Source organism: Dromaius novaehollandiae, chromosome 1 (genome assembly GCF_036370855.1).
Source record: "Dromaius novaehollandiae isolate bDroNov1 chromosome 1, bDroNov1.hap1, whole genome shotgun sequence".
NCBI classification, from domain to species: domain Eukaryota; kingdom Metazoa; phylum Chordata; class Aves; order Casuariiformes; family Dromaiidae; genus Dromaius; species Dromaius novaehollandiae.
In genome coordinates this window covers 110610818-110625206 of record NC_088098.1, presented here as the reverse complement: position 1 = coordinate 110625206, position 14389 = coordinate 110610818, and the positions used below count along the sequence as shown (strand labels likewise).

General features: G+C 38.0%; 1 long non-coding RNA gene across 3 annotated transcripts in view; it reads left to right on the top strand.

The window, feature by feature from the left end:
- Positions 1 to 1763, top strand: part of LOC112987890 (uncharacterized) — a 32778-nt gene extending 31015 nt beyond the window's left edge. For 2 of the 3 annotated variants that reach the window (XR_003260407.2, XR_003260405.2), the window contains one exon: positions 705 to 1763. This is a non-coding gene — a long non-coding RNA (uncharacterized LOC112987890). The remainder of the gene's footprint in view (positions 1 to 704) is intronic. The other variant, XR_003260406.2, reaches the window with a different exon arrangement.
- Positions 1764 to 14389: the final 12626 nt, after the last annotated feature.

Below are 14389 nucleotides of genomic sequence, written 5' to 3'. Positions count from 1 at the left end.
CTTTCATCTGTTCTTTAAAAAAATGGCATACAAACAACAACAACAAAAAAAATGGAATGACATTTAACATTGTCAACAGATCTTTACTCTTTCCAGTGATGGTATACTTCTCATTCCATTAAAAATCAGCCATCCAACATTGCCTGGAAATGTGGCAGCTGACCCTTATACAATTCAGTACTCAGTTATACATCGGTCTTGCATGCAACCTCACTCTCAGATATTGAATGTAGTGGTTCACCACGTAAATATAGTATTTAATGGCTGGACAGAATTGTATTCCCAAGCATGATCAGTTGTACTTTCTGACCTTTAGCTCTGTGATTATTCTTCCCTCTGAAGTGCTACATATATGTAAGTGTGTGTGTGGGTGTGTGGGTGTAAATATGTATATGCATCCATGTATATATATATATGTATATTATTTGGGTTATCTAAGAAGCTGGCAATAGATTTGAGACTTGAATCTTCATTCGTTCATGGTAATATATAAATTGAAAAAAAAGAACATTAAAGTCATTTTCATTAGATGTGCATCACAACTGGAACATTTATTCCTCAGAATTTTTTTTTTCAAGTTGTGGACAATTTTTAATATCTCTCTGGTAGGTACTTCCAATTGGAAATAACACAGAAGTCCACTATTCATTGTCCTTTATTGTAATAGTGTCAGAAGTTGTGTCAAAACATTTGTGTCTTTTCAGAGGCATGGACTTGATTAAACAGCTCTGCTCCAGACAGATGCATTATGGGTCAGAGGAAGATGGAATTATGGAAGATACGGAAAGTTGAGCAATTATTGACTGGCAGATAGACGAGGCCTTAACAGCACTTGGAAAACTATTTTAGTTCTGAAGTACATATAATACAGACCAGTTCTTCAACTCTACTTTTTTTCCAGTTCACACACTGAATTCACCTACATTAGTAAGTTTTGTCATTATGGGAATTTGTCATCTGTGGGCATAAGTTCCAATCCAGCATGCTTAGAAAACATAAAATACTGATCCCAATTTTATCAGAATTCATATATAATTTCTATGTCCAAAACCCTCCCCTGAGTACAGAGAAAATAGGAAAGGAAGAGAATAGATAGGGGGAAAAAAAAGCATCAAACTAGAGTAGATGCATAAGGAGACAAAATAAAAAGCTTATTAAAAATCACAGTCTTACATATGGAACCTATCAAACAATAGTCAATATTGGAAAATATTAATTTATTGAGATAGACAGAAAAGAATCAATTTCCCAAACAAAAAATATCACTTACATGAAAGACTGAAATATTCTGATACAGTAAATTTCAATCTCAAGATGATTTGAACTGGTATTTTAAAGTATTTAAATTAATATGAATTAGTTTAAATGAAGCCAAAACTACCCAAATAAAAATTCAATTGAAGGTGGAAAGTATTTGTTCTAATACCTAAATCAATCTTGTTCTTAGGTGAAAAATCTGAAGTTTTACTGGTCATAAAAGTTCATGCAGGAACACGCTTGCTATTAAGCCATCGGACTTTAACCTGGAAAAGATATTCTGAGTGATGCAAAGGCAATAAGATCAATGGGAAGAAAGCCAAAATTAAGGCACAATATCAATTGGATTGAGGAAAACAGAATCCAAGTAGACTCCATCAGTATAAAATAAATTAAAAAAATGATTCAAGAGAGACGGGATCATGCTCCAGAAGCAATCTTTGTAACAATATACTAAATAATCTCATAATGCAAGTTTTTCATAAAAATCTAATGACATTTCCTCATATATTTGTCCTGTGGTATATTTTGGTTTAATATTTTAAAATCTAATCCATTCTAGTCCATTATCTACTTCTGTTTACACTTCAATCACTCTAAATCTCAGGACCAAAACAACCCATCAGACTTCAACCCCATTGTCTCTAGTTCATTGACTTTTGCTTCATTTCAGTGCCAGGCTTTCCTTTACTTCAGCTCTTACTCTGACTCTGAATTAGATTAAATGGCCCTGGGGACACTCTTCAATGTTCATATTGATGTTCTCTGGAGCGATTTACAGTCCTCATCTATCAGCTACTAATTAGGAAAATTAATCTTTTGTATTCAGCGCTTTCCACTTAAAATCTCTAACACTGCAGCAACACCCTCTGATTGCAGCAACTTTCCATGAATGAAGATAGCAATGAATACACGTTATGGTGAGGGCAGGAAACTCTATGTTTTATTAGTTGTCCAGCACTTCCTGTTACACTGTGTTTGTTCCCAGGCATTTGAGTTGAAATATTTTCATATAGGGAAGTTCAGAGGGAGAGTAGGAAACTAATTTAAGCAAGACAATTCATTTGTGCTTAGTATTTTCAGTTTTTCACACTAGTTGTGTTTTTCCTGTTTTTTGTCTGTCTGCATGACACCTTGAAATCTAATCTGCTGAAAAAAGGAGAAGATAGCACTAAAAATGAAGTCAGTGAAAGCTGGGCCCTCTATGCATGTGCTACTTAATGATAAATACTCCTCAAAATAAAATCTCAGGTGCATCCAAAATTGGTGGAAACTTTCATCTCTCAGTGACTCAGTTTACTGCCTACAAAATGGAAATAAGCCCCCTCTGCCTGTCATGCTCAAAGAGGTAAAAACAGATTCAAAATCACTGTGAAACTTTAAGGGATGGAAGGACTAGTGCCTTAAAAAACTGGACATAAACTAATACTGCTTTGTGTCTCATATCATACACTTAACAAGGAGAATATCTCAATATCTGTGAATCTGGCCCGTGCCAGACATTCTGTGAAATGAGCACGACCAAGTCCTAAAATAAACAAACAAACAAAAATGGTTGCATAAATAAATACCAAGTAACTTTCATTATACTGAAGGGTCAAGCTGAGGTTGCAATAGCAGCTTTAATTCTGGCATTTCCTAGCCTGTCTTTGCAATGTTAAGGATGATTTTACAAATGAAGTTCCTTATGTCACATGTAAAAATGTATTACATGCATGTAGTGTTTTAGGTATCATTCTCATTCTCATAAACACACACACATGCACACACTCCCACTTTCTTTTCACACTTTCTAATATCTATAGATATAAACATCTAACACTGGGGATAATACTCCAGCACATTACATTTTACTTATTTCAGTATTGTTTCTGCACACCTGTGTTTTAATGAGCTTTACAGCAAAGTACTAACTAAATCACAGATGACTGATTAGACTATCAATGATCAATGGCAAAACAAGTGTCGATCACTAAAGCAATAACAATAGTTATATTTTACATCAGTTTATGATCAACTACTACAATATTATTTATTGAAACACAAAAATCGACTATATTTATTACCTTTGTAAGAAATATTATAACTTACATCTAAAATACAAAGTATAATCGAAGCAGGTAGAAAGAATATAAGAAATCAATAAAGACAAGTTTTCAGTGCTATTAAACTGAAACATTTTAATCATAGAATAAAAACAAACTATTGTTTTAACTCACAATTTTGTTTCAGATGCAAATACCTCCATTTCAAAAACTCTTGAAATCCTGAGTTTTGACTCCTTTTATCACACACTATCTAGCCATACTATAAGTAACTGTGATGGAATTTATCATATTAGTCTTAACACCTTGGTCCTGCTAAACTCTAGATGTCAGTAGCCTCGAAATAACTAAGGTAGATTAAGTTATTTTTAACAGTTTAATTAACACGTGCTAAAACCTGAAGGTAGACATACGAGTTATAGTGCTATATACACTAACTAGTTGAAGTTCTGTATCTTTCTCTTAGATACATTACAACTAGCATACATCAAAACCAATAATTTCAGTACATGAGTTGAAGTACTGGTGATGACAACAGCTTGGAAGTGATTCTTGTAGGAGTTTGTACCAGCTGGTGGAAATGAAGTTTGGTAAAATCTGGAGATTTTTTCTTTGATCATAGTCTCAATGATGAGATTTATTTAAGAGATCTGAAGCCAAAAATTAATCCCTTCTGATCAGAAAGCAGTTCAACAATGAAACACAGAAGTGAGCACAGTCAAGAATAATATTCAGAACTTGCTCATTCTGAATGGCCTCAAATACAAGCTCTTGGTGTTCAGGCTTTCTTGTTGTTGGAATGATATTCATTTCCTTTCAGTCAGTGATCAGAACAGCTGGAAAAGTTCTGCATTCCTGAAATCATTTGCGTTGGTATCAAAATGTTTCCTGTCAGGGAAGATCACAAGGTAATAGAGCTTAGAATACCCTGTACAGCCCCTCTTGGAGACTTTTCTGCAGTTCACCTATGACTACTTTCTTCCACTTTCTGCATTACAGAATTCAGTGCATGCCCTTATTCCTGTTCCCCAACTTCCTTCTGCAAACCAAAGCCTCAGACTGTCAGGTGACCTCTTTATCTGTGTCTTTTCCCTGTGCTGCATTTTGTGCCAAATGGACCTGCTGCCGCAATCTGTTAGAGTTCAAAGGAGGAAGATAATTACTGGAGACAGGGAAAAGTCTCATATGAAAAGGGACTAAAGGGACTGAGTCCTTCTGCTCTGTAAAGGAAATGAGGAGGAATGTAAGAAACATACTTGAAGCAGTGAATGGGACAGAAAAGGAGGATATAGAGTTCATGTGTTACAAGGCATTAGATGGTGCGATAAGGCAAGAAGGATACAAATGCAAAATTAAGAAAGAAAACACTTTTCTGGTAACATATGGTTGGACTCTGGAACATACCAACACCAGAAGGTGTTCTGGCTAAGAATTTAGCAGTATGCAAAAGGCCCGATCATGTACAGTGACAGCAACAATATCCAGAATCATAATAGTTAATGCAAACAAAGTATTGTAAAGGTTTAAAAAAACATTTACCACTCCCTCACTATTAGGGAAGATAAGAGATTACCTCTATCAAGTGTGTGATTTTTGCACCTTCTTCTGAGATGTCTGGAGCCAGTTACTGTTGTACAGAGGCTACCAGACCAGATGGATTACAAATCTGATCCAATATGATAACTCCTTATGTTCCTAAGTCAAGATTTTACCAAAAGCATATCAGCAAGGCTTTTGGAAAATCTCAGCAAACTAACACAAAAAATATCCAAGAATTTGCCACCTTCTGTCTGCTAAAAGAACGTCAAAGAACAATGATTTTATTGCTGTCTAATCTGCTCTCTCCCTTTTCTTCTTTATATGAATTACTTCCATCTGTCTTTGAATAAACTAGGTCTGATCTGTGTTCTACATGTTGGGTTATGTCTCAAATATTTTACTTGGTCAAATTCTGAAGCCTAGACAAAGTGTTTTCAAGATGGCTATATTTCAATGCTGCAAAAATGTATGTACAGAAATTTATGATCCTTCAGTGTAACAGGTGTGATATTAATATAAAAAACAGAATAGACAGTACTTACCAGAAAAAGGAGGAAAGCAGGCATATTTTTCCAAAATATATTTCTGATTCCCTCAGAATGGGTAATCCCTCCCTCTAAGATAGCAGCACTGATTCCTTCACTGGTAAAATTTTCCCTTCAGTCACCAGTTACTCTGAGCTCTGCCACTCTCATCTAATTTATTTTTCTTCTCTTCCCACGTTATTCTGTTGGGCTAGGGCTCATTGGCCCTTGTTCTCTGCTCTTAAACAATCTCAGGCAAAGGGTCTCATGTAAATGTGCTCAAATAGCTCTTCTCTACTACATCCCCTACCCAGTAACATTTTACACTCATTTTGCATAGATGAAAACATGCAGTGAAGAATCAGGCCAGTTATCCCCCAAAGGAATGATAAAACAGCTTCTGACCACACAGTATTGCCACATTAAAGCTTAGCAGTGGCTTCAAGGCAGGATGACACAGGTTTGCAGCACAGTGCCTGAGAGGCCCTGAGAAATAGAGTGTGACACTGCATGCCTCCTCTTGTCCCTGCACACAGAGGAACCTTCCCTGTGGAGTGGCCACCATTTTCCTTGCTTAAAACAAGCCTAGTAACAAGCCTCCTGAGGTGCCTCCCTTCCCTTCTACACCCAAGCTCTATCCCACTGGATGCAGATTTGCAGAATTTCCATCAGGGGACAGCAGGTCTCTATTATCTCCCCTTCCGCTCTCACTCCTACCGTACAGAGGGTCTGCATGTTTCCCACACACACAACCAAGGCTTTCCTCCTACACCCTGATCTATGGATCTCAAAGCCAGAGAAAAGATGTGACAACATGCAGCAACTAAAGACTATGTGTTTTTCTCCATGGTGGTAACTGTGTGCTGTGGCCCCAACTTTACCATTTACCTTTACAGTTGCAGCATGTCCATGATCCATGATTTGACGCAGAAGCTGCAGCCCCATTTTACCATGTGATAAAGGGACAAGGACACCACTAGCATACAGCAGGTATAGGGGTAAAATGTGGAGACATATAGGTATATGTATATGTATGTATATGTATATGTAATGGCCAAGTCCCCAGTCTGGAAGGTCAGGATTGTGAATTGCACCATGGAGCCCATCCTTCCTCACAATTTAGATAAGAGTTATGAAACCAGAGATGGTTTTCTTGAAGCGAATGGACTCTTTATATTTTAACCATGTGTATATGATATCCTAGATAGACAGGTTGTGTTGCTTTCCTGTTTGATCTTGCTGCAGCCCTGTGGTAAACAAACAAACAAACAATAAATTCATACAGAAAAATATCATAACCCAACATACCAGAGCTTGTCTTGGCAAGTCAGGTCAAACATAGGGTTGATAAAATGGTGACACCTCTGAATTAATAAGTTAGTACACAGCAATTTCACATAATATATTTAGGCACTGTTTTGATACTTCTGCAGTGATACAAATTTTTTTTTTTCTATCACAGAACTAGAACCAGGAGGAGCTAAAGAGTTATACATTTAAAATTGACACAGGGTTCAGGACAAGTCTTGCAAGGTGCGTTGTGGTTGGAAGACACACTGGCTGAGCCCAACAGTTAGAACTGGGTGGGGAGGGAAGAGTCAGATACTGAAATTAATGTAACCCAAGATCATGTGTTGGAGGACAGTTGTACAGAGCTAAAGATCTGGGACAAAAGGACCCTGAGAAAATCAGGCAATTCAAGGACAAAATCCTGTTCCTCTGAGGATGGCTTGCAAGGAGCAGGAGCCATGCCTGGGACTGCATGGGGCAGGAGCTAGGGATGAGGAGGCTGAGGACAGCATCAGCATCAGGGAGGAGACAGGATCAGGACTGAGTGGAGGTTGGAGACTGGCAACTGAGAAACATGAATCTGTAACACAGCAGAAGCCAGAAGCCGTGTTAAGCAGGGCAGAGCAAGTTGCTGAACTGCTTCAGCCAGCTGAGAAGCAGGCTGGTGCCTTGTCAAGCTCAGAAGTTGGCTGTGCTTTTCAGGTTCTAATTCTCATCAACTTACCAGCTGCAGATTTTGGCTACTAGGGGATTAGAGTCTTGCAAAAAATGGCATTTCTATTTCTTGTAGTCAGTTTAAGAAAAACAAGGTAGCCTACACTGCCTAGGGGAGGTAGGAAAAATAGAGACCACTAAAGGGGTCCACTTCAAGTAGGGGATTTGAAAACTGAGATATCCTAAACAGTTAATCACTTTCATAAAAACCAGATGACACTAGTTACTAGTATGATTTATCTCTATTTGGCAATAAGGGTCCTGTTTACCAGTCTGTGTTGTAATGTGCATATGACACATTACAATACAGACACTGTATGTTCAAAGAGCAGCAGAATAATTCAGAGATCGAGGGAGACCACAGACCAATATAGTTTCAACTACATGGGAATTAAAACTGAGTGAATAAACTGAAGAAGTGATTAGCCAAGAAACATGTGAAATACAGAAGATGGAAGAGTGAATTTAACAGTGAACAGGGGATTGCAGGGAGCTGTAGTTAACAGTGTCTAGTTACTGAACTAGGCTGTGAAAACTGGTTTGGCTTACCAGCTGTTATAAAGTGTTACCACGAGTTACTTCATTTGATAACCACTCAGTTTACACTGTCGAAGGGTCTCATCCCTCACCAAGAACATGAAAGGAGATAAAGCACAATGCAACATTAGGGTTTTTTAAGCAGAAATCAGGAAAGCTGCATGTGTACATGTTTTAAGCAGGTCTCCATTCTGTAGAAGAGAGTAAAGGCCTCAGTCAGCAGTCACAGAAGGAAACAGCAGGAGCAAAAATGAATGAGAAGTGAGGAAAGGCCCACTCAGGCATAAAGCAAGGTAAACCCAAGAATCCAATAATTTTGAAGGTGGACAAAGACTGGAGTGTGATACATCTTTCACAAGGGATGTTTCAACAGAATCAGACAACAGCACCACCATACTGCACAGCACAAGCCAAATCAGGTCTGGAAAGAATATGATCATATATTTAGTGTGGCAGCCTTGTTTCTTAGCCCTGCTGAGAGATGGAGATTATTAGTTTATCCAGAAATATTACCATGCCATGGCTACACTGCTCCTGTGACCCAAGCTTGATTATTCTTAGCACAGGAATCTCTTTATCTTGTACAACATCCTCCATTATTTATCTACTAAATAGTCTTCTATTTTTTGGTGAGGAACTCACTTGTAGTATGCATTTTTCTAAATACAAAAGAATTATTTTTCACCCTGATGGAAAATAAAGAGCTTTGGCACTGCTAAAGGAAGAACAAGAATGAGGAAAGAAAATACAGTAAGCATCACCAAACATCAGTGATCATCAGTGTCATCAGTGATTTGGTATAGAACAGCATATTATTTGTTAATGATTGGTCTAGCCTAAAGGATTACATTATGCTTGGATGCACACTATCAAAGTAACTAGGGTATTAGCAAGAGTTTACAAAGTATGTAAACACTGGTAAAGGTTTGGACAGTATCCAACATACAAAAACCATTCTCAGTACTCATTGAGGGATTACTTTAGAGATGGCCATAATAATATTTTATCAAATAGTTACACAGGGAGTAATGCAATTTTCTTTTCAGTGGTTCTCCTCAAACATTCCTTTGTTCTCCAGCCTGAGAGAGTGATGAACATATCAAACTATTGGAAATAATTAAGATCTTAGCTAATCATTATTTTAGTCACTTTACGGCAACCACAAGTATATTCATGGTTAGTACATTTGTTCATTTACACCAGTGAGAAACTACCATTTACACACCAAAATACTTTTTGGCAAACACAGATTTAATGCCTCTACAGTGGGAATAACCTGTTTTAAGAATGACAGATACAGAGAAGGGATAAAAAATAGGGATGGAAAAAACAGTTAGAAAAAGTCATAGAAAAAAGAATGTCATCTGTAAAACTGCACTCATTTTCTGACATGGCCATAAACACTTTTGCCTTGTTAGAACACTCAGAGTTAATTGTGAAAGTTAAAATAAAATATCAAGATAATATAATTACAAAATAGTTCCAAATAATAACTCTAGAGCAGTCAAATGGAAAGGTGAGGAGTTCTTTCAGCGATGAGTCAGTTTTGCTGCTGAAAAAGTAGCCAGCTTTTTCCAAGGCATTTATCTAATGACAGAGTGTATTTGATATTCCATTCCTCAACAGTATATGTAAGAAGTAGCAGCATGCAGCAAAGGAATTTAAGAATTAATAGGCTTGAAATGTGCTCTCCAAGGCCAAATACCGAGGACAGCTGTATTGCCTTTCCTCTCAAAGGTACATGAAAAACTATGCTTCTAACAAACGTACAACAAAATATATAGATTATATTACCTGATTACAGAAATACTGCTTGTAGCTCTACTTCTTTATTATTCAAATGTAAATTTTACTTTTGTCTTAATAAATATGAATTTCCAGCCAGATAAAGAGTGAAAAATAGAGACTCTAAAATTCAGAAATAGTAAGCCTGATTGTTTTCTACTTTAGAATAAATCAAGAGCAACTGAAATAGTCAGTAGGGTCAGGCTATTACAGAATTTGTGAAAGGCTGGAGAATGGAAAAATGGTCTTATGGTCAGAAAAGCTAGGAGCCTACTATTTTCAGACCCTACCCACTATGTCAAAATCACTTTGAATTCTAATCCTGTCTTCTAATAAATTTGCAGCCCCTCCCAATTTGGTATTACTTGCAAATTTAATATGCTGCAGGCAAGGTTGATGGGAAAACAATGGTGCTTTAAAATTTATATCTTGTTCTTACCCTGGGGCAAAGGTGCTGAGTCTGACAGTTAATACTGGTTCTACGGTAGCCAATATGTTTTTTACAGTATGGCAAAGATGTAAGAGTGGCAAAGTTGTCAGAAGAGACAAAGCCTTCTGTAGACTTTACAAGTGCACAGGAAAAATGAATGAATTGTCTGGTTTGCAGGCTCCAGAGCTCATTTGTTTTTCTCCCAATCATGCCCGTTTACCTGATGAAAGATCTTCCCCACCAAAAGCCTTTCTTCATCCCCTTCCTCCCAGGTCAGCAGTAAGCTTATACATCAAAACGCAGCTCTAGGTAAACATACAGAAGCATCTTATTCAGGGGACAGTCCCCTTGCCCTCTCCTACTAAGGCAGAGGAGCTGTCATTTCCCACCTCCACAACTCTTCTATTTCGAAGACCTCTTCTGGTCTGCAAAATACATTTTCCCCTTCATGTTATCCTTTTCCTCACATTTCGTCTTTTCTGCCTCAGGACTCCCAGTTCCTACCCTTCCTTATCTTCTGCCAACATCAAGTCAGCCTTCTTTTCAGCTTCTTCCCCCCCTCCCCCATCTGCTGCTCCCTCTCCTTCCCCTCCTCCTGTGCTTTTCACTTTTTTTCCTCTTATTCCATAATAATATTTTGTTGTGCATGATATGTGAGGAAAGGCTGAGATGGCTGGATTTCTTCAATCTGGAGAACAGAAGAACAAGAAGGGATCTAATCGTTCTCTCCAGCTACCTAATAGGTAAAGATTGCACCAAAGTATTCTTAGAGATACCCAGTGAAAGGGCAACAGACAGAAGATGTAACAGGGAAGACTGAGGTTATCTATAAGGAAAAAATTATTCATGATGACAGTGGTCAAATGCTGGTACAGGTGACCAGACAGGCTGTAGAATATCCATCTACAGAGATATTTAAAACCCAGCTAGACAAAGAAAGCTCAGAGCAACTTGGGTTAACTTTGACGTTAACCTGAAGAGAATGTCCATAGCCCCTTTTAAATACTTCCATTAAAATGAGACTTCTCAAATTTCAGCTACTATGAACTGTGATATCAAACCATAATTTTGTCCTTCCTTGAAAGGTTTATAAAACTTCCTGGAACTCAGAAAATAATATTCAACATTGCAACATTTTTCAAGGCCTTTAATTTGCTAACCTATTTTTAGCTTTACTAACCAAAAATGGTGCTCCAGAACACGAACACAACTTAGAAGATTTTCATTGTGCTGGATTCAGACCTATGGCTATGCTGTTCCAGATATTTGCTGCCTTTAGTCTCAGTTGTCCCAGTATGTATGTAAGCATTAAGACATCCCTGTGCTGGAAGATTTAGCTGTACAAGGTAGCCCATTTGCTTAGAAACTAATGCAATGTACTGTAGGTACATTGGTACATGTCCTGGTTCTCCAGCTATTACTAAGTGCAAAGTCACTATCCTGCAATGGAAGCCCTCCGTGATAATAGCCACTGCCTGGAAAGATATTGCCTCATCCTTTTCACATGGCTTGGCACAAGAATGATACTGGCTGAATTACAGGAAAGAATTATGAACAAGTGAGAAAGAACTATCAAAGGAGATGGACTCTGGCATTCAGCATCAAGGATTTCACCAGAGTCAAGACTAAATGCAAATCTCTTTTCTCATTGCCTCAGTACTTTTCCAATTAGTAAGCCCTAGCCAAAGTAAAATCCAACCATTTTATTTAAAACAATTTATCCCTAATTTGAATGAAAATACTGGTTTATTTGGGAGGAACAAGACCCTAAGTTGACATGTGTAAGCAATATAATGCCATTACCTTGTATCTGAGACCAACATATAATAGAAAATCAAAAAAGAAGGAAGGAGGTACAGAATTTTACCTTCTCTTGGGGCTCAGTAGAACAAAAAAGTTGGCTTTCCTTTCAGCTCTACTGACCACAGACTTCAAAATATTTCCATTAGTTCTTCCAATGTGTACATAGCTTTGGTTCCACTCCTCACATACTTCCTTCCCTCTTCTAACAGATCAGCTGTGTGTTGCTGAGGAGCTTCATGGCTTAGCAGGCCACAGACTGTGAGTTTTTCTTTGCTGTAGCTTCCTTCTAGGTCCTAAACAGCTTTAAGTACTGGAGTTCTGAATTATGTGTTGGTAACCACTGGAGGAAACAGAGCTGAACTATGCCTACCAAAAACCAGAAGTTAACTGGCTTAATACCATTTATTAATAAAAATTATAATCAGATGTTAAGAATAAATGTCACATAAGGAAACAAAGTTGGGTAGTGCTTGTGCAAAATGTTGACTGATACAGGAATATTGTAGGTAATTTTTGTAAAGACTTAGTAATTGCAGTCGAAAAGCAATCTTAAGGAAAAACCATATAGCTTTGTCTAATTCGTAGACCATAAAAAATGAAGAATCCACTTAAATAGTGGAAAAATCTTTTCACATGTGCATACGAAGGATGACAAAACTGAAATACAGAGGCTAGCTGCACAAAATAGTAGTACCATGGCAATAGCTCTAAGGGATGAGTGGATGATGGTGTGAAACAATTCTGAGCTTCCATGCCTTTCCCACATGACATGCCCAAGGATTTTTCTATCAGCTCATTAGTTTCTCACAGCAGCCATCTTTTCCTTACAACATGGTAGCTTGGAACATGATGCATGTGAAAAAACATTCATTTTTTAATGTGTTCACAGCAAGAGGAGAACTCATTCATGTGTTTGAGATATCATTATTTGGCATGATGAAGTACAGCATGAGACCCTTAACTAGGAAAAGCTGTCTGGAGTCTAGTTATGGAGGTGTAAAAGTGTCCTGAGAAAAAGCTGATGCAGTGGGAAGTTAAGACGGGTTAGCACAGTGGCCAAGGTCAAAAATAATGCCGTTGCACACACGATAGACCAAGTGAGATCCATCATGTGGTCCATGAGCTTGGGACTGTGATAATAGGAAACCGATTCACTTTAATGGAGTGGATGTAGATATCAACTTCTTTGCACCACTGTCTATCTTATCATGAAAAGATTCTGACTGTGTAGAATGGAATAATTCTTTTTACAAGCTGCAGGTACTGTATTCTGTGACTGCTTGGGGCTGCTTCACCGCTTGGTGCCTACAGTAGATCTTGCAATATAAATGATTTAAATTTTCAATGGAAAAAAACCTCAACAATGTGGGGCTGAAATGTCTTCTGTCACCAAAGAAAGGAAAGGATAAAACCTACAGTACACAGAGCTGCTTTCTATGATTATAGCAACTTGAGTTCTAAAAGAAAGGAGGCTCAGAAGAGATTTCTTATCTTTCCCAGATAGAGCTTCTGTGAAACATTGTCCTAAACAAGTAAAAGATTTTTGCTCAGATGATCTACCTTGCTGTTTTCCTTTCCTTTGAAGAATCCTGTGGTGCAATAGACAACCCATCAGGATTAATTAGATTGTATGGTGGCATCCATGGAAATTATACAGCTTTTGAAAAGAACTCCTACAGAAGATCTTAGAAATCACATCTATTATGGATATCTTTTACTGTTTCAAAGATGGCACAGCCCCAAACTATGGGAACTAAAAGTGTGGCAAGATCTGACTACTCCACACTTTATCCCTGATTTCAAAGTTGGAATTGTCTTAAAGGCTGTTAAACTGGAAGAAAAAATATCATGGCTTAGTACAGTAAAAAACAGGTGAGAGACACTGGCTCTGTTTCTCAGTAATAGCTTTTGAAACTGTAGAAGTGAAGGCAGATGTTTGACCGGATGATCCTACATACCATGTTGCAGATTATCTGTATTTTACACATCATTCTGTACTGTCACAAATGTCATTGTCCTTCTGGACTCCATACTGTCACTGGTCTCATTGTCGTTCTGGTGTCAGGAAAAGAACTTACATAATTGATCAGAAGGAAAGGAAAGGAAAGGAAAGGAAAGGAAAGGAAAGGAAAGGAAAGGAAAGGAAAGGAAAGGAAAGGAAAGGAAAGGAAAGGAAAGGAAAGGAAAGGAAAGGAAAGGAAAGGAAAGGAAAGGAAAGGAAAGGAAAGGAAAGGAAAGGAAAGGAAAGGAGAGGAGAGGAGAGGAGAGGAGAGGAGAGGAGAGGAGAGGAGAGGAGAGGAGAGGAGAGGAGAGGAGAGGAGAGGAGAGGAGAGGAGAGGAGAGCAGAGGAGAGCAGAGGAGAGCAGAGGAGAGCAGAGGAAAAAGAAAAGAAGAAGCAATTGTGCACCATTGGCTACACTACAGTTTGGTGTTTCAAAAATACCCAAGTAGCTTAGGAGGTTCTC